This window comes from Papaver somniferum, chromosome 2, assembly GCF_003573695.1.
Source record: "Papaver somniferum cultivar HN1 chromosome 2, ASM357369v1, whole genome shotgun sequence".
NCBI classification, from domain to species: domain Eukaryota; kingdom Viridiplantae; phylum Streptophyta; class Magnoliopsida; order Ranunculales; family Papaveraceae; genus Papaver; species Papaver somniferum.
This window is the reverse complement of record NC_039359.1, coordinates 116109810-116131570: the sequence shown is the minus strand read 5'-3', so window position 1 is coordinate 116131570 and position 21761 is coordinate 116109810. Positions and strand designations below refer to the sequence as shown.

The 21761-nt window shown below is 38.4% G+C and overlaps 1 pseudogene; it reads right to left on the bottom strand.

Moving 5' to 3' along the window:
- Positions 1-745: 745 nt before the first annotated feature.
- The window catches only part of LOC113351807, a 47116-nt pseudogene continuing 26100 nt past the window's right edge, over positions 746-21761 (bottom strand).

The following is a 21761-nucleotide window of genomic DNA, read 5'->3' as shown; positions in this document are numbered from 1 at the left end:
GAGAAGGATTTTTGTCAAAAATCACATAAATTCAATGTGGCATAATTAATAGGAAGTTGAGGATGTGCCGTTGGAGATGCTCTAAGCGTCAGCATGTTTTCTTCCCGCGCCGCGTTTAATCTACAGACGCCAGTGTGTGTCTCTAACCCGGGCACTTGATGATCAATCACACAGTGTTATTCCCATAATGAAGAAACCTGTCTGACCATCCACCTGGCTCAACAAAAATTTTCATTTGAACATTACGATAGGAATTGCCCATATCTGGTATTATCAATTTATACGAAATGCCTATCTCGTCGTATATTACAGTGCTACAATGCTATAGAATTCTTGTGGCCCTTAAAATCGAGGTTCTAGAAAAAACGGCCCCACTAAATTAATACTAGTATCCCACCCCGGCCTCCGGGCACTCCCCCATGACATCAAGAATGTTACGTGAATAGTGATACATCATCCTGATGGAAACTCGGATCACGTTCGTGGACCCATAGTATGTACCCTGTAGCTTTTTCCTTACACGCGTCAGGCTGAAGTTTCATCAGAGAAACAGATGCAAACAAAAAATTGTGATCTTTCACACGAAACGACGTCCGATCTTTGGAAGTTATTTATCTGTAATACTGCTCGGTGTATATAGATAATGCTGTAAACATAATCTTGAACTTTCTTACTTGACAGCTCTGAACTTCCCATCACTCTTGACTTGACAGTAACTTTCTCAACATCCTTCCTCATTTAAGTCCTACAGGTGTAAACACAATCTAGATCTAACGGTTATTAGAGCTTCACCATTGTAAAGCTCAGAAACAGCATGAGTCGTACATATCCCGCCGGATGCAATCACTGATTCAAGCAGTTTCACATTGATCTCATTCGTTTGTGTTTCACTTGCAGGTGTTTTTTTGCTTGAAAACCACACATGGTTTTGTTGCAACTGTAACAATAAAATATTCCAAGAATATGTTAGAAATAAATTTCGGAAATGCTTAAATAAACACTTAATGGAATCATCAAACAGAGGACAGAGTCACCTGTTCAACACGCTGTCCTTAACACAAGAGTTCACCGGTACACCTCAAAAATGAGCGATGCCTATATCCCGTGATGAAGTCGTATCCAGGATAAAACTGCCTGTTGCAAGTGCTATAAGCACTACAGAACTTGCCCACTCTTACGAACTTAACAACAAGGCACAGAATGTAAAAACCACACAGAGAGAGACGAAAAGAAGAGGGATAGTAGCCTCTTCTGGACACACCTTGAAATGAAGAATTTTAGTCCATTTTATAGGTAGAAATGAGAGATGTGAAATCAATGCATATTAATGTGCGAAATTATGTTGCATGATGTCGACATAAATCATTCATAAAATAGTCAAAAAGCGGTAAGAAATAATGTCGTCATTTATGCACATAAAAACGTTATGAAATATTTTTGGTAAAAATATAAAATCTTCCATGTCACACGCCCCCCACATTCAAGACAAAATTTAATTTGATATTTAAAATATTTAAAGAAATATTTCAAAAGAATTTTGTCCAAAAAGGTAAGTCTTGGTTAACCTATGTCCACGGCGCAAGAATGAGCCCGAGTCCAAAACTCAAGCCTTAGCGGAAACAAATATTGTTTGTCCCACCCGTTCCACCCACATTGTTTGTCTAATTATCCATAATGTAATAGTTAATAGTGGAGCTCCTCTTTAGTTATACCCTATGTAGAACTAAAGGTCATATTTCATTCACTCATAAGAAAATGAGCAAGTGCCCTTAGAAACTCAAAGGTCCTAAGTTCCATTCCCACCAAGACTACAAAACCGGAACAATAAAACTCAATTTCTCCAACAATCCCCCACATTAATGAAATATCGATAAAAATCAGAAAACGGAAAGCGAGGAATACCACTTAGGCAAGAGGTGTCCATGAGGTCTTGAACCTTTGCTTAGTGAGAAATTGCCGGAACTACTTGATGGACAGTGAACGCGATGTCGTGAGCTGCCATCGTTTGGTGTAATCCGCGATAATAACCACACGTGATATCTCTCTAGGTGCTGTCAAGTTCGTGTTGTTGTGTCCTTTTTGGCCCTGGACAAATCCCGTTTCTCAGAATGCTCTAGAGAATCATCTCTATTCTCATAGGAAGCGACCCACTTCCACATTCAGATAGGTGAGTTCCATAAAGAGTGTTTACTGCTACACCCCACTTCAATCTTAAATTGACACTATAGAACTCATTAACACTTAATTAAAAGTCATCCTTCACATGCAGTCACACTATCACGTCTACACCATAGGGAAAGGGCAGAGAGTGAAATTCTCTGATAGTGTTTACCTTGACCCGCCACAAATTAGTTGTCTCATTCAAAACCTTGATCTTGGGATCTCCAGTCAGCAAGGTTGAGTATCCTTCATGGCAAGTTTATTTAATGAGCTTAAGCCCCATCCCCTTCGATGCAATTCTAACTATCTTCTTGAACAAACCTTTCGTCAAAGGTTACGCGATATTCTCCTTGGACTCTATCCAATCAGTGGAAATAACACCGATTGAGATTAGTTAGTTTTTAGCTTTAGCTATTATAGCTAGGCTAACACAGTGTATAGATATAGCTGGCATATGCCTATGCCAGAGAGGAATATCTTCTAAAAAGTTTCTCAGGCGCTCGGCCCCCTCTCATGCTTTATCTAACGCAATACTCTCAGATTTCATAATGAATTGAGAAATATATGTCTGTTTGGAAATCTTTCAAAACAAACCCTCATGCTAGAGTGAAAGTACATCCACTCATAGACCTAGACTCCTCTGAGTCAGCTATCCAGTTTCCATCAAAAAATCCATTTAGGACAACAAGATACCTTTCATAAATCAAACAAAAGGTAATAAAGAATTTTATGTACCATAATACTCTACTAAGTGCATCCTAATGCTCTTGCTCTGGACTAAAAGTATATCTACTTAACTTACTCATAATATAGGCAATGTCTGGACTCTTACAGTTCATTAAATCCATCAGACATCCTATGACTCTTGAGTATTCAAGTTAAGATACTCCATTACCCTTATTTTTCTCGAGTCTACAAGAAGAATCGTATGGAGTACAAGCACAAACTCAACATAATGAGAATGACTATAAAAGTTTGATTATCTTCTAATCCTCATCCCTAAAATTACATTAAATGGGCCTAAATCTTTCCAGTCAACTTTCTCATTCAGCGCATGCTTTTAGTGGAATTAATCACATCTATGTTTGTATCAAGTATAAGCATATCACAAACATACAAGCATACAATCACACAGGCATCCTAAACAAGTTAATTGTAAATACACTTGTCAGATTCATTAACTTAAATCCACTACTCTTTATCACATGATCAAATTTTTCATGTCCTTGTTTATGTGCTTATTTAAAACAATACAAAATTTTATTCAGGTTACACTTTGTATTCAAAACCTTTCACCACAAAGTCCTCAGGTTGGTCTTAGTATATTTCTTTATCTAATACACGGTTTTTTGAAAATCTGTCTTAACATCCACCTGATGTATCTATAAGATGTTTAAGGCAGCAAAAGCAATTAGCATCTCAACGGAAGTAATTCACGTCACAAGTGAATAAGAATCAAGAAAATCTACACCTTCTTTTAGTTTATAGCCTTTAGCTACTAACCTAGCTTTACAATTTCCACAGTTTCATCTACCTTACGTTTCCTCCTAAAGACTCATTTACACTCTATGGTCTTATTCCCTGGAGGTAAACTAGCAAGCTCCCAAGTCTGGTTCTGACGGTCTGAGTCCATTTCACTAAATGAAGCTTCTTACCAGAATGGGGTTTTAAATTAGTAAATGTTATGGATTCTTTACGAGTCTGTAGCTCAGACTATGCTAGGGGTATTATGAAGCAAAATCTATAAGAAGTCCTAGTTATAATCCTTTTACTTCTCCTAGGATCAACTCTACTCCATCTTTCTTTGAAGGTAAATTCTGACTAGTTGCAAAGACATCTAGGGGATCAACAACACATCTAAAGAAGAGACGGGTTTCATCAAAAATATGTTGAAAAAACACATCATCCCTAGACTTCATAAAAGTATTCACACCAAATTCAGAAATTTCAGAACTCATAACCTTAAATCTATATGCAGTAGTGTGCTCAGGATACCCTATGAAGGTGCAGTCAACAGTTTTGGGTCCTATCTTGGTTGTTTTAGGTTTAGGGATGGCAACCTTAGCCAAACACCCCCATACTTTGAAGTATGCAAAAGAAGGTTGTATACCTTTCCACAATTCATATGGAGTTTTATCTGATCCTTTAAAGGGTATTCTATTCAGGATATAGCAGGATGAGAGGACAGCTTCCCCCGACAATTTCGAAGGTAATCCTGAACTAATTAACATGGTATTCATCATCTCCTTAGTGGTGCAGTTCTTACGTTCAGCTACACCATTAGACCGAGGTGAAATAAGCATGGGTAACTTCGTGTATTAAGCAAGTTTATATACAAAAACTCCTTTAAGAATTTTATACTTACCACCATGGTCAAACCTAACTGTTTTAATGGTATCATTTAATGGTTTTCAACTTCTAGTTTATATATCTGAAAGGCTTCTAAGGCATCATCCTTACCTCTAAGCAAATATAAATGACAATACCTCGTACAGTCGTCTATAAAAGTAACAAACCATTTCTTACCACCTCTAGTTTGTACGGATTTCAAGTCCACTAGGTCCGAGTGAATTAATTCTAAGGGTTTAGAATTTCTATGAACATTTTTGCTAAAAAGGTTTTTCTAGCATATTTTGATTCTATGCAAATTTCACATTTGTGTTCTTTTTCCAAACTCAATTTGGGTATGCAGCCTACATTAGCTAGTTTATGCATTGACTTATAATTAATCTAAGTCTACCATGAAAAACATTCAAACACACACAAAAAATTAAAAAAGTTCACTTCATCAATTTTCCTTTAAGCTTATAAAAACCCTAAGTCAAATAACCGATGCCTGAAAATATCATTTCCCTTAGTTATAACAAGTTTTCCAAATTTTAATTAAGATCTTCAATCTTTTACCATCTACAGCAGAACAAGATACAAGATTCTTGCATATGCCCGGAACATGAAAACTTTATTCAATGTGAGAATATTACAGATATGAGCTTCTGCTCGACCTTTCCCTTTTATGCAACCTCTGTCGCATATGATTTACTCATATAGAGTTTCTCGACATCCCCTATCCTCTAATAGGAGGTGAACATGTCTTTGTTTCAACAAACATGCTTAGTGGCTCCAAAGTCCACCCATCATATCTCACATTGGTTATTAAAATAACTTCCGACATCATGTCACTGGACTCGTACTAGTTTGTTTTCAACTAAATTAGCATTTACTTTCTACTAATTAAGGTTTTACGTTGTCTACAATTACTGCCATTTGACCAGGAATTTTACAAACAAAACAATCACCCTAATTAAATTAATGCTAGATTTAGGTCTACGAAACATACCTTTCTTACAAGAGATATGCATAGTGTTGCATTTGACATTCTCACCTTTGCCATCTTTGGAAGATTTATTTTCAGCCACATGCGCCTATTAGCCATGTCCCTTGTAGATGACACCTTCATTCACAAAACACAATTCTGAATCAGAAAGTATAATATGAATTTTGAAGATAACATCTGGATTTACAAACTTCGTTTGAACCACCATTTCAAAAAACTCATGGTTACCCCATAAAAACTAATATTGTCAACAACAAATTTCTGCTCGTCAGAATTTTTCAGGAACATTTCTCTGTTTTGTAAAATATCGAAAAAATACTTTTACAACTCCAAAAATTCTGAAATTTAACGTGGTTAACTATAAAGATGTCCACTACATTATTCCAAAAGGGTTTATCAAAATTCTTTCTAGGTAGAGATACACTCGAAACTCTACAGCTGACCCAAAAATTCATTTTTTGCTTTTTCACTCCACAAATAACATCCATGATTGTTGGGTGATATAACTAAAGACAAGGAACGATCAAATAAACAAAATTTATTGATGCTTATCTCCTTTATAATGGAAGTGGTCGGATTGACAAACCGGATGAGCTCCCCAGAAAATTTTGCAGACCCATCAACATCGTTCTTACCCATTGTTACAGATAGAAAAGACTATCGTGTTAAGATTGTTGCAACTGTAACAATAAAATACTCAAAGAATATGTTAGAAATAAATTTCTGAAATACTTAAATAAACACTCAATGGAATCAGCAAACAGAGGACAGAGTCACGTGTTCAACACGCTGTCCTTAACACGATAGTTCACCGATACACCTCAAGAATGAGCGATACCTATACCCCGTGGTGAAGTCGTATCCAGGATAAAACTTCCCGTTGAAAGTACTATAAGCAAGACAGAACTTTCCCACTCTTACGAACTTAACAGCAATGCACAGAATGTAAAAACCACAGATAGGGAGAGAGACGAAAAGAAGAGGGATAGTAGCCTCTTCTGGACACACCTTGAAATGAAGAATTTTAGTCCATTTTATAGGTAGAAATGAGATAGGTGAAATCAATGTACATTAATGTGAGAAATTATGTTGCATGATGTCGACATAAATCATTCATAAAATAGTCAAAAAGCGGTAAGAAATAATGTCATCATTTATGCACATAAAAACGTTATGAAATATTTTTGGTAAGAATATAAAATCTTCCATGTCACACGCCCCCCACATTCAAGACAAAATTTAATTTTATATTAAAAATATTTAAAGAAATATTTCAAAATAATTTTGTCCAAAAAGGTAAGTCTTGGTGAACCTATGTCCACGGCGCAAGAATGAGCCCGAATCCAAAACTCAAGACTTAGCGGAAACAAATATTGTTTGTCCCACCCGTTCCACCCATATTGTTTGTCTAACTATCCGTAATGTAATAGTTAATAGTGGAGCTCCTCTTTAGTTATACCCTATGTAGAAATAAAGGTCATATTTCATTCACTCATAAGAAAATGAGAAAGTGCCCTTAGAGACTCAAAGGTCCTAAGTTCCATTCCCACCAAGACTACAAAACCGGAACAATAAAACTCATTTTCTCCCACAGGTTTAAGGCGAAAACAGACCATGGAAAATGTCCTGAGAACCACAATTTCAAACCTGGTATCCATGCCAATGAGCCCTTGAAAATGTTTAGCCATTTTCAAACCTGGTATCCATGACAATGAGCCCTTGAAAATGTTTAGCCATTTTCACATGACTCTAAGGAAAGTTCTTAAGTTGGCCACTCCATAGCTGCCAAGTACTAACCAAAGCTTCATCGACCAAAATCTTCTGCTGGGAGCTATTTGCCAACCCTTGTAATCGATGACTTGTTTTGACTCGGTTGCTTTTTTCTTCATATACTCTGGATTTGTTGATAATGCCTTGACAAGGGAATCAGAGTCTTCGACACATAAACTGTTAATACAACACACCGTTGGTGTGACATAGGACCATCTTGATGTCTATAGATAATGTTGTACCTTATTGTATCTCATTGATTACTTGCCTAAAGGGAAACCTATGTACTTGATTAATATAAATGGATATCTCAACCCAGTTTAGGGTTAAGAGAGTTCATACAACTTTATGGTACAGAGCCATTAGGGATGTCTTTTTTTTTCTTTCTATAGCAACCCTAATAATCATGTCTACGGAATCATCTACTACTTCTACTATCATCTCTTCCTATGTTTCTCAAACTTCTTCTTCCCTGAAACTTAAAACTTCCTACATCTCCTTCAAGCTTGATGAAACCAATTATATTCAGTGGCGTCGTCAGGATCTTCCAATCCTGCGCTCTCATGACATCTACAGTCATGTAGATCCAACTGTTGCATCTCCGTCTCCCTTCCTTCCCGGTTCATCTGATGAAGAACCTCTTCCAAACCCTAAGTATCTTCCCTGGTTTCAAGTTGATACACACCTTCTTAGCTGGATCCAAGCTACCCTCACTCAATCCGTCTTTGCCGATATCCCTGATTTCACCTCTTCACGTGAACTCTGGCAATACCTAGCTAATACTTATGCTGCCCCAACTGCTGCTCGTTCTCTTCAACTTCGTCATCAGCTGCAAACCTTTCAGAGAGACAACCTTTCTATCTCTGCATACCTTGTTAAAATCACCTCCATTAGAGACTCTCTTTTAACATCATCTGCTCCATTAAGTGATGTTGAACTCGTTCTTAATACTCTTCGAGGTCTAGGGCCTGATTATCAAGATTTCTCAATAGCTATTGAAACTCGTTCTGCTCTTCCCTCTTTCTCTGAGTTGAAGACGTTACTTCTCAACCATGAAATCCGCCTTACTCAATACAATCAACCCGCAACAGATTCCACTCCTTCCATAGCCTTTTACGGTTCTACTTTTTCACCTTCTTCTTCCTCAAACTTTTCTCCTTCTCGGTTTTCCAACAACTCAAGCCGTGGTGGTAATAACTCCTACAGAGGTGGTCGTGGTGGTAACAATGGCCGTGGTTATCGTGGTGGTGGTCGTGGAGCTGGTGGTTGTGGACGTGGTGGTTACTTCTCTTCTCCAACCTATTTGTTTGGTAATCCATCTCCACAGCAACATCAGTCAATACTTGGTGCTCCTCCTTCGCACTTTTCAGGCAGCAAGCAACCTTGTCAAATTTGCGACTCCAAAGCGCATACGGGATTGACTTGTCCCCAAAGATTCAATCATTCGTATCAGGCTCATGACCTACCTCAGTCGTTTGCTGCCATGCAACTCCAAACTACGCCTTTTGATCAACATTGGTATGATGATACGGGTGCTACAAATCATATGATAGTCGATCCTAATCTTCTTATTGCGCCAACTACGTACTCTGGTTCCAATCATGTTATGGTTGGTAATGGTAATCTTCTGCCCATTACTTCTACTGGCAATAAAACCCCACATAGTTCTTTTTCTTTGAATCGAGTTTTCCATGTGCCATTAATTGCGAAAAATCTTATTTATGTATCCCAGTTAACTCGAGATCATAATGTTTCTGTGTGTATTGATCGATTCGGTTTTTCTGTTAAGGATCAACAATCTGGGAAACTCCTACTCAGTGGACCCAGTGAAGGTGGTCTATACTCTATTTGTCCCTCAACTTCTTCCTCATATCCTCCGTCAGTTGCTGCTCACAGTCATGTTGCAGGTCTTTCCTCTTCTCAGTTATGGCATATGCGTCTTGGTCATCTCCACAATCGTAGTCTTTCCAGCCTAGCTTCTCAGAAGTTAGTTCCATTACCTTCAATAATAAGGCATACTTTATGTAATAGTTGTGCTTGTGCTAAGCATCATGGGATACCTTTTTCTTTATCAAATTCAGTGAGTGATAGTGTACTCTTTAAGGTTCATAGTGACTTATGGGGTCCTTCTCCAATTATCTCTAATTCTGGATTTAGATATTTTCTTATTATTGTGGATGATTTCTCCAGATTTACCTGGATATATTTCTTGCATAATAAATCGCAAGTTTTTAACTATGTTAAGCTTTTCAAAGCTCAGTTTAAGAATCATTTTTCAACAACTCTGAAAATCTTTTAGAGTGATGGTGGTGGTGAATATATTTCTCATTCTTTGCGTGATTATTTTGCTTCTCATGGCATTCTACATCAATTTTCTTGTCCTCACACTCCACAACAAAATGGTGTGTCTGAGCGCAAGATTCGACACATAGTTGAAACAGGTCTTGCCATACTTCATCAAAGCCATATGCCTAAATCTTATTGTCCAGAGGCTTTTGCAACAACAATCTACCTTATTAATCGTATGCCTTCTCGTGTTTTGGGTGGTTACTCTCCATATTTTAAGTTATATAATCATCAATCTGACTACAATTTTTTACGAGTTTTTGGTTGTTTATGTTACCCTCATCTGGTTCCATATAACAAAAACAAGATGGAGTACAAAACAAAGCCATATGTTTTCATTGGTTACTCTGATCAACACAAGGATTATAAGTGTTTTGATTTGATCAGTAAACGTATCTATATGTCTCGTCATGTTCTTTTTGACGAGTCGTCTTTTCCCTTTTCTCTTACCAATCCTTCTCTTCCTTCAGCAACTTCATCTCTTCTACCTACTTGGTTCGTATTGCCATTAGTTACTTCTTCTATTTTACCTCCCTCTTCTGCTCCATCACCACCAGCTCCACCCGATTATCCTTCTATCTCATCCACTTATCGTTTGTCCTCAAGTACTGATTCTATGACTCCACCACTTTCTCCAATCACTAGTTCCTCAACATCTTCCTCTACAGTTTCACCAACTTCTTCACAGTCTGATAGCTCATCAGGTTCACTAGGTTCGCAGTCCGTCAGTTCTGTTGGTTCTACTGCTTCCACTCTTTCCCCTACACAACAGGGTCCTGTTGTTCATCCTATGACTACTCGTTTACGTGATGGCATTCGAAAACCTCTAGTTCGAATGAATTTACTTGCTGTTACGAAGCATCCCATTGCTTCATGTTTTCTTTCTCAAATGAAAGATGCTTTTGTTGAACCAAGGTCTTACAGTGAAGCTTTCAAAATTCCTCAGTGACAGACATCTATGGTAGATGAATACCATGCTCTTCGAACTAATGACACTTGGTCATATGTTCCTGATAGACGCATTTATGTGTCTAATTTGTCCTCAATGTTTCGTATTGTTGGTACTCGTTTTCGTCCTTATTATGATGTTTTGTGTATTTTTAGGTATTTTTGGAAAATAAATATTGTTAGAAAAATCGGCTCGAAAAATCACTCGGAACACCCCCCGGAGGACACTTGCTATACAGAGCCCATATTTGGTTAAGGGGCACCTCAATTACTAAGGGGCACCCCCAAAAAGGCAGCTGCTATTCACACCCTATAGTTGGTTAGGGGGACACCATCTTCTTCGTTTGAAACTTAAAAATTGGCGAGAAAAATGTGGAAGCTCTCTGAGAATTTTCGATCGAAATTTGAAGATGTTATAGTGTGATTCAATGGCTAAAACTTCACGGGAACACTTGACTGAGATATACATGCGTGGTATGGGCTTCAAAATCATCAGGATTTGGTTGGATAATCGGAAGTGAAGAAAACAGGGTTGCTCCATCACGAATTATGTGTAGTTGGCGTGTGGATTGATAGAGTTTTACTTCTGGTGGAACGTGAAAACAATGCCCTGAGAGTATATTGACATCGGCAGGCGTGTGAAGAGGCGAGAAAGGAAAGAAAATTTCCTTTATTATTTTTTCTTTACTGTCGAGATATGGGAAGATTTTCTGGAGTAATGAGCGAAGATTCTTAGTCCAAAGGTGTATAAATAGGCTACTGGGGTCGAGCAGAAGGGGGACGAAGAGATTGGGATAGAAAAAGAGCACCACAGAGCGAAAAATCAAATTTGCAGAGCTGCCATTTCTGCTGCTGCAAAACTGAAGAACACGAAGAACGGACCTGCACCAGCAGTCGTTTTTGAACAGTGACAACGACTCATTCTGTGGGTCTCAGTTTACAGGCAGACTTAAAACGCAACATCAACGGCTCTTTGTAACGGCTTTTGCAACAATTATAAGCGTTGAAAACCCGATTTTTATTATAATTCTCCCTTATTCATCATTTGTAACCCTTTGAGCATAAATGAAATCAACTTTTGAGCGTGTTTCCAACATGATGAGCGACTAATTCTGTCGTAACCAAGGCAATGGATGAAGCTATTCACACATGAACAATGGGTAACTATTTCATTTTCTCTAATATTTAATTATAATTCACTCAATCACTGCTTTTGCAGAGTTCTTAAAAGTTTACATAATTTTCTTCATTAGTTGTGATTCAATTAGATAGGTTATGCTTTGGTTAGATAATCTATGCTTAAGGGATACAATTAATTTTTGAGAATATGTTTGATTATTTGTGGATTAAGAAATAAAGGATTAAAAGGATAATTAGAGTTATGAAATATTTGACATCATTCATGTGTAATAGTGGATTCTAGTGTCTTGGTTATTTTTCAATCACTTGAAATCAATTTTGAGTTAAGTTTTCTATATTTTTAAGTTCTATTAAGTCTAGAATTCATTGCCTTCACAAGCCTCAACGAACTCTTTACTACAACATCATTGAAAATACCATCAATTTTTGGCGCCGCCGACGCGGACTTGTCTTTAGGATAGAGTTTTTAGATATTTTTTTTTAGTTTGTTTTGTTCTTCTTTACGTTTTTGGGTTTTTGTCTTTTCCTTTCAGATTTTGGAATTTGGAGCGAAAGAAATTTTTGCCAAAGCTTTTGGCAAATATTTAAAGACTTGAAGTAAAAGGCAAAGCGAAAGGAGCTAAAGAAGAAGAATTTTTTTATTTTATAGAAAAAGAGAGAGAAAAAGAGAGAGTGTTATTTTATTAGATTGTATTAGGAATTCTTTTTTATTTTTTCTTTTTCTTTTTCTTTTTGCACTTTTTTTTTGGACCTTTATTTTGGACTTTGGACATTTGGACATTAATTTTTTTAAACCCTACGGAAGGGTAGATTAAATATTAAACTGTTTGCAGAGAAGGACGGTGATTACGATATCACCTCGGCCCCTCATGTTCGTATACAACATAATAGTTGTGGCCCGAGTCGACGACAACGGTTCATCCCCCGTCTGGAACGGGAGGTAAGTTTGTCGAAACACTCGCGAATCCCCTGTCAGCGAGTTATTGTATTCCTACGTTTGCATATATGCTGAGGAACTGAAAACGGCTGTTTTAAATTCCTAGTAAAGGGCAAGGACTGGCCATACAAGATAAGGGTTCAGATTTCATCACCGTTCTCTTCTTGCCCGCCTTAGGAAAACGAAACCAAACGCGAACCTAAGCTTTAAAATTTGGAATAGAACGAGACCTATAGGGTAACGAGCTTAGTAGGAAAGTCGTTCGAAAAATATTGGTTACACTTTTAGCATACTTCGAAGTTCATGATGGTTTCTGTGAGTTGAATGCGTGACTGCGCCGCCTTGTGATAGCGGTGAGGCCTTGGGTATCATAGCTCCACTGAGCTTCCCTCTCCTCAATTCAACTTACTTTGACTCGGATTGATTCCAGAGGGGTTTGCTTAAATTGTAACGAATTCCCTTTCGAAGGATTAGAAGCTGGTCTAGAAACAATCTAAGTGGAGCCATCATGCTTTTTGTTTGCTAGAATTCAGTAGGTTTGCTGTGGTGGAGTCAGCCTTGTTTGTGTTTGCATAGAACTTCCCTTCCTTTTAGGGCTTTTCTTTTTAGTTTTGTTTTTCTAGTGTATGCCCGAGGTAGAGAACGGGCTTGGAAAAAAACACTCTAGGTCGTCTGATTAGTGATAAACCTAGTAGTTCTTCTTGTGAAGGCGGGGAGCTCGAAGACTCTTCTTTAGAGAGCCCCGTTTTTGGAAACTTCAGTTTTGAGAATCTGCTTCTTTGTGAAGAAAGTACTCCTAGTCCTTTGGTAGTGCCAGAAATGGCAACTTTAAAAGCTTTATTGAACCCAACTAGGACCTCTCGTCCGTCTTGTATCAAGTTAGCTGAAACCGAGGCAAATTATGAACTCAAACCTGGGACTTTACAGATGCTCCCAACCTTTTTAGGAAAAGAGAATGAGAACCCCTATTTTCATGTTAGGGAATTTGAGGAAGTATGTAGTACTCTGAAAATTAAAAACCTTAGTGATGATGCACTGAAACTTAGGTTATTCCCCTTTTCCTTAAAAGATAAAGCCAAATCTTGGCTGTATAGTTTGGATTCTGAGTCAATTGAAACCTATGAACAACTTACATCTGCCTTTATACATAAGTTTTTCCCAAGGCAAAAACATCGTCTATTAGGACACAAATTTGTACTTTTGCTCAACAAGAGGGAGAATCTTTATATAGGTATTTAGAAAGGTTCAATGACTTAAATCTCAATGTCCTCATCATGGTTTAGAGAAGGTTAGGTTAGTTCAGATCCTCTACGAGGGTTTAGATTATTCAACAACACCATGGTTGAGTCCTTATGCACAGGTGGGTTTGAGAATAAAACTGTTGATGAGGCGATGACATTTTTGAATGAAATCGCCAATAAGACCCAACAATGGGAAAATAATAGGGAACCCCAGAAAACAATTCTTCTAAGTAGAGGAAATGTCAATAGGGTAGAAGGATCCTATGAGTCAGATGCTAAAATAGCAGCCATAGCCAAAAGGTTAGAAGCGTTGGAATTAGGTCATTCTAGTGGTACTAGTGGTAGAATAGAGCCTTTTTGGGAAGACCATACTGTTGAAGAGCAAGCCAATGCTCTTTATAACAACACTAGATTCGATAACCGTCAGAAGTTTGACCCTTATTCAGAAACCTATAACCCTGGCTGGAGAAACCATCCCAACCTTTCTTGGTCTAAGGGCCAGAATCAAGGTCAGTCTAGTAACTCTCAAGCTCCCCCAGGTTTTGGCTATCCTAAGAATCCTTCAGCCCCGGCACAGTTTCAGAACCCTTCGGATAAGAAGATTATGAGTTTAGAAGAGTCTCTTGCTTTGTTAACTCGTAACACTATGCAGTTTCAGCAATCTGTTGCTCAAGGTATAGAAGAAAATAAGAGAATAGGTCAGGCTAACTCTCAGGCTATTTCCGAGTTGAAAACCCAGGTTAGTCATATAAATGAGTCTTTAAGAGAAAGAGGTAAGTTTCCTAGTCAAACTCAACCAAACCCTAGAGGAATTAATGAAATAGGTGAAAGACCATCCGATCATGTAAATGCTATTAAAACCCTTAGGAGCGGTAGAGAGATAGACAACAAGGTTTCCATGCCTAATAGTGAACATGCTGTAGTTCACCCTTCTGAGCCAGAGAATGAGAAACTGATAGAGTCTCCAAAGAGACCAATGAGGGTCCTGCTGAGCCCGGCTTTGTTCCCAGAGCCCCGTTTCCCCAGCTGCTAGTTCCGACTAAGAGGGAGTCCAACTTTAATGATATATTGGAGGTTTTTAAGCAAGTTACTATCAACCTACCATTGTTGGATGCGATTAAGCAGATTCCGGCTTATGCCAAGTTCCTTAAGGACTTGTGTACACGAAAGCGTAAGCTTAGTGTCCAAAGAAAGCCTTCCTAGCTAGTCACGTGAGTTCCATTATTCAGAATACCACTACTCCTAAGTATAAAGACCCAGGGTCCCCTACCATTTCTTGCACAATAGGTAAACACCGTGTTGAGAAAGCTTTGCTTGACTTAGGAGCCAGTGTGAATTTACTTCCATACCATGTGTACCTTAAGCTAGGACTTGGTGAGATGAAACCTACCCAGATGACACTCCAGTTAGCTGATAGGTCCGTTAAAATTCCTCGTGGTGTGATCGAGGATGTTCTTATTGAGGTCGACAAGTTTATTTATCCAGTGGATTTTGTTATCCTAGATACCCAACCTGTCCCTGACCCAGAGAACCAGATACCGGTGATTTTAGGTCGCCCATTTTTAGCAACATCCAATGCGATCATTAACTGTCGAACTGGTATTATGAATTTGTCTTTTGGTAATATGACTATTGAGCTGAACATCTTTCACATTAGTAAGCTACCCCAGGAACTGGACGACTCGAGCGTAGAAGAGGTGAACATGATAGGCACCTTAGTAGAGGAGTCATTACCAAACACTTTGATAGAAGATCCATTAGAGAAATGCCTAGCTCACTTTGGGATTGATTTTGATGATGATGATGTGATTAATGAGGTGAATGCTTTGTTAGATTCAACCCCTTTGTTAGACACTAGTAATGGATGGAAACCTAAGTTCGAACCTTTACCCGTTCCGAGTCTACCCTAGTTCCTTCGTTGGAAAAGCCTCCCAAGTTGGACCTTAAACCATTACCAGATACCCTGAAGTATGTGTTTTTAGGCCCTCTGAAACTTTACCTGTGATTATAGCATCCGACTTGGATAGTGATCAGGAAAGTAGGCTAGTGACTGTCCTTCAGAATAACAAGGAAGCTTTAGGGTGGACCATAGCAGACATTAAGGGTATAAGTCCTATTGATTGTATGCATCATATCTATTTAGAGAGTGACACCAAACCTTCTAGGGAGATGCAACGTCGACTGAACCCTAATATGAAAGAAGTTGTTCGAACCGAGGTTCTGAAGCTGTTAGATGCAGGCATTATCTACCCCATTTCAGACAGTAAGTGGGTCAGCCCCGTTCAGGTTGTTCCCAAGAAATCCGGTATTACTGTAGTCCAGAATGATAACAATGAGTTAATCCCAACCCGAATGACCACGAGTTGGCGTGTCTGTATTGACTATAGAAAATTGAACAAGGTCACTAGGAAGGACCACTTTCCCCTTCCCTTCATCGACCAAATGCTAGAGAGATTAGCTGGACGTAGCCATTATTGCTTTTTAGATGGATACTGCGGTTATAATCAGGTTCCTATTCCCCAGAAGACCAAGAGAAAACCACTTTTACCTGTCCCTTTGGTACCTTTGCGTATAGACGCATGCCTTTCGGCCTATGTAATGCCCCTGCGACCTTTCAGCGTTGTATGATGAGCATATTTTCTGACATGGTAGAACGGTTCTTAGAGGTCTTTATGGATGATTTTTCAGTGTTTGGTTCGTCTTTCGATGAGTGCTTGCATCATTTGTCATTAGTTTTGACTAGGTGTAAGGAAAAGAATTTAGTGCTTAATTGGGAGAAATGTCACTTCATGGTTCGTTCAGGAATTGTTCTAGGGCATATCGTATCTTCAAAGGGTATAGAGGTAGATAGAGCCAAAGTTGACCTTATTAAAACTTTACCGGTCCCAAAAACCGTAAAAGGTATTAGGTCATTCTTAGGGCATGCTGGTTTTTATCGTCGATTCATTAAGGATTTTAGCTTGATTTCTAGACCTCTTTGCAATTTGCTTGCAAAAGATGTTAAGTTTGTCTTTGATGATGCTTGTTTAGAGGCTTTCGAGAAGCTTAAAACTTTACTCACTACCGCCCCCATAGTCCAGGCACCCAACTGGAACCTACCCTTTGAAATCATGTGCGATGCTTCAGATTATGCTATTGGTGTTGTGCTAGGTCAGCGAGAAAACAAGTTACTTCATGTAATTTACTATGCTAGCAAAACTCTGAATGATGCCCAGTTGAACTATACCACTACGGAGAAGGAACTGTTAGCCATTGTGTTTGCCTTAGACAAGTTTAGACCCTATCTCTTAGGTTCTAAGATCGTAATATATACTGATCATGCTTTGAAATATCTTTTGTCTAAGAAGGATACGAAACCTAGATTGATTAGGTGGATCCTGTTGTTACAAGAGTTTTCTCCGGACATTAGAGACAAAAAGGGTGCAGAAAATGTAGTAGCAGACCACTTGTCTAGACTTGTTGTGGATACCCTTAATGATTCCCTTCCTATAAGGGACAGCTTTCCTGATGAACAATTGTTCTTTGTTACCCAATTACCTTGGTATGCGAATATAGTGAACTATCTTGTTACTGGTCGAATGCCCCAACATTGGGGTAAACAAGAGCGTTCTAGATTTTTAGCTGAGGTTAAGCACTTCTTTTGGGATGATCCTTATTTGTTTAAGTATTGTCCAGACCAGATTATTAGGAGATGTATACCTGAGAGTGACCAGTCCAGTATTATTTCCTTTTGTCATGATCATGCGTGTGGGGGTCACTTTAGTGCTAAGAAGACTGCTGCTAAGATATTGCAGTGTGGATTCTATTGGCCTTCGTTGTTTAAAGACTCCCACAGTTACTGTGTTACTTGTGAACGTTGCCAGAAATTAGGAACCATTTCCCGTAGGAACATGATGCCCTTGAACCCTATTTTAGTTGTCGAGGTCTTTGATGTGTGGGGTATTGACTTTATGGGTCCGTTTCCTAATTCTTTTGGTAACCTATACATCCTTGTCGCTGTAGACTATGTCTCTAAGTGGATTGAGGCGGTTGCGTGTAAAACCAATGACCATAGGGTTGTGATTGATTTCTTGAAAAATAATATTCTTACACGTTTTGGTACACCGCGAGCTATAATTAGTGATGGTGGGTCGCACTTTTGTAATGGACCTTTTAGGCTTTTGATGAAGAAATATGGTATTACACATAAGGTAGCTACCCCGTATCATCCACAGACTAGTGGTCAGGTTGAGGTTTCCAATAGGGAGATAAAACGTATATTAGAGAAAACAGTTAATCCTAATCGGAAAGACTGGTCGTCTAGGCTTACTGATGCCTTATGGGCTTACCGTACTGCGTTTAAGACCCCCATTGGAATGTCGCCTTATCGGCTTGTGTATGGCAAGGCATGTCATTTACCTGTCGAGTTAGAACATAGAGCTTATTGGGCTGTTAAGCAGCTAAACTTTTCTCTTGACAAGGCAGGAGCCCATAGGAAACTCCAGCTCAATGAGTTGGACGAGATTCGTATGATGCTTACGATAGTGCGAAGGAGTATAAGAACAAAATGAAACTTGTGCATGATAGAAATATTTTAAGGAAGTCATTTTCTCCAGGTCAAAAAGTTCTTCTGTATGATACCCGCTTGCATCTTTTCCCTGGGAAGTTACGTTCTCGGTGGACGGGTCCTTTTATTGTTCGCACTGTCTTTCCTCATGGAGCTGTTGAGATCGAGACACCGGATGGTAGTAGTTCTTCGAAGGTTAACGGTCAGAGATTGAAACCCTTTTTAGAGCCCTTTCCAACAGGTGATGTTGAGGAGGTCCCTCTGGAGGACCCTGTTTACCCTTGATTGACCATCGAGGAAGTTGTATGTTGTATATTAGTTTTTGATTTTCTTCACCCAGGTACTATCTTTCCAACTTCTCCTCGTGTTATTTTACTTTTGGTATTGCTCTTTCATTAGAAACATTGAGGACAATGTTAGATTTAAGTTTGGGGGTGGGGAAGAACTTTTTAGTTGCACTTTTGAAACTTCTAGCGTCACATGGTATCCGGTTAGCTAAGTTTACATACTGTTTCTCACCGAAAAGATAGAAATTGGAATGCTAGGGATAACAACCTTTTGAGACATTAGAGAAAAAGACATTGAGATCCTTGAAATTCAGGAGAGAACTTGTTCCTTTTAGAGGGTAACCGTGATGGACCTAACCATACATGATGGAAAGGCAAGTAGGTCAGGAAATGCCAGAAAGACAAAGCAACCTCATAATGAAGTCTTAGTTACTGGATTGCGACTCTCTCTCAGTAGAAACTTATCATCATCAACAAGCGGAGCGACATCAAAATCTATGAAGAAAGTTGAAGACGTTTTAGGTTTAGAAGCAGCAATAGAAAAGAATAATTCAAAAATCAAAGCTGAAGTTATAAGAGCAAATGATATAAGTTGTTAGAATCCATGATACCAAGACATCACAAGTTGCGAAGATCCAAGTTTTGAAAGTCCTTTTCTCATGGCCATGTAAATTGTTGTCTTGTAATTTTTGTTTCCAAAAAAAAAAATGAAAAAAAATAAATAAAAAAAATAAAAATAAAAAAATGAAAAATGAAAAAAAATAAAAAAAAATCATCATCGTTACGTTTTGTTCAATAAGGCCAAAGGGAAGAAGATATTTATAAGTCAAGCAAGAAATCGAAGAGAAGAGTTAATTATCAAGGTTCTATAAGGTTCGATAGTTTATCATCAATAGCTGAAGACCGAAGAAGACGTTGTTTCTACTGAGCACTATGAGAGAGTCGAAGAAAGATACATTTGGTTGCTTTGTTAGTCCGCTTTCAATCTGGCACAAGATCTTTCTAGCACTGTTTTAACTCATCACACGTAATTATCCCAGCTGTGTAGCAGATGTCCCTCTCATCTTTATCTCTCTCCTAATCTTATCCAGCTGTAAAGCAGCGGACACATCTTACAATGTTTATCTAGCTGTGTAGCGGATATCTCTTTATATAGCAGTGTTGCGGATGTGTCTCCCTTTTCTTCAGTCAGCTTTTGAGCTGACACCTTTAATTTCTCTGGCATTCTAGTTACTTGGAGATAGGTTGAGAATATGTATGTCCTCATAGCTCTTTGGATACTTGTGACCAATTAGAAGTAATGATTTTGTGGGTACACCTCTGGTAAACCCTCCCGAGATTAACTTGGTTTTATTTATTTTTTATTAGTTTTGCTCGAGGACTAGCAAATAATAAGTTTGGGGGTATTTGATAGACGCATTTATGTGTCTAATTTGTCCTCAATGTTTCTTATTGTTGGTACTCGTTTTCGTCCTTATTATGGTGTTTTGTGTATTTTTAGGTATTTTTGGAAAATAAATATTGTTGGAAAAATCGGCTAGAAAAATCACTCGGAACACCCCCGGAGGACACTTGCTCCCAGATTTGGTGAAGGGGCACCTCAATTACTAAGGGGCACCCCAAAAAGGCAGCTGCTATTCGCACCCTACAGCTGGTTAGGGGGACACCATCTTCTTCGTTTGAAACTTAAAAATTGGCGGGAAAAATGTGGCAGCTCTCTGAGAACTTTCGATCGAAATTGAAGATGTTATAGTGTGATTCAATGGCTAAAACTTCACGGGAACACTTGACTGAGATATACAGGCGTGGTATGGGCTTCAAAATCATCCGGATTTGGTTGGACAATCGGCAGTGAAGAAAACAGGGTTGCTCGGGTTTTGGTTGCTCCATCACGAGTTCTGTGTAGTTGGCGTGTGGATTGATACAGTTTTACTTCTGGTGGAACGTGAAAACAATGCCCTGAGAGTATATCGACATCGGCAGGCGTGTGAAGAGGCGAGAAAGGAAAGAAAATTTCCTTTATTATTTTTTCTTTACTGTCGAGATATGGGAAGATATTCTGGAGTAATGAGCGAAGATTCTTAGTCCAAAGGTGTATAAATAGGCTACTGTGGTCGAGCAGAAGGGGGACGGAGAGATTGAGAGAGAAAAATAGCACCACAGAGCGAAAAATCAAATTTGCAGAGCTTCCATTTCTGCTGCTGCAAAACTGAAGAACACGAAGAACGGACCTGCACCAGCAGTCGTTTTTGAACAGTGAAAGCGACTCATTCTGTGGGTCGCAGTTTACAGGCAGACTTAAAACGCGACAGCAACGGCTCTTTGTAACGGCTTTTGCAACAATTGTAAGCGTTGAAAACCCGATTTTTATTATAATTCTCCCTTATTCATCATTTGTAACCCTTTGAGCATAAATGAAATCAACTTTTGAGCGTGTTTCCAACATGATGAGCGGATAATTCTGTCGTAACCAAGGCAATGGATGAAGCTATTCACACATGAACAATGGGTAACTATTTCATTTTCTCTAATATTTAATTATAATTCACTCAATCACTGCTTTTGCAGAGTTCTTAGGAGTTTACATAATGTTTTTCATTAGTTGTGATTCAATTAGATAGGTTATGCTTTGGTTAGATAATCTATGCTTAAGGGATACAATAAATTTTTGAGAATATGTTTGATTATTTGTGGATTAAGAAATAAAGGATTAAAAGGATAATTAGAGTTATGAAATATTTGACATCATTCATGTGTAATAGTGGATTCTAGTGTCTTGGTTATTTTCCAATCACTTGAAATCAATTTTGAGTTAAGTTTTCTATATTTTTAAGTTCTATTAAGTCTAGAATTCATTTCCTTCACAAGCCTCAACGAACTCTTTACTACAAGATCATTGAAAATACCATCAATTCCTCGTCAGCCTCACATGAATATTATCGGCGGCAAATGGGTCTATCGAATTAAGCGCAAATCAGATGGTACAATTGATCGTCATAAATCGCGTTTGGTTGCAAAGGGGTATACTCAACAATTTGGTATTGATTATGAC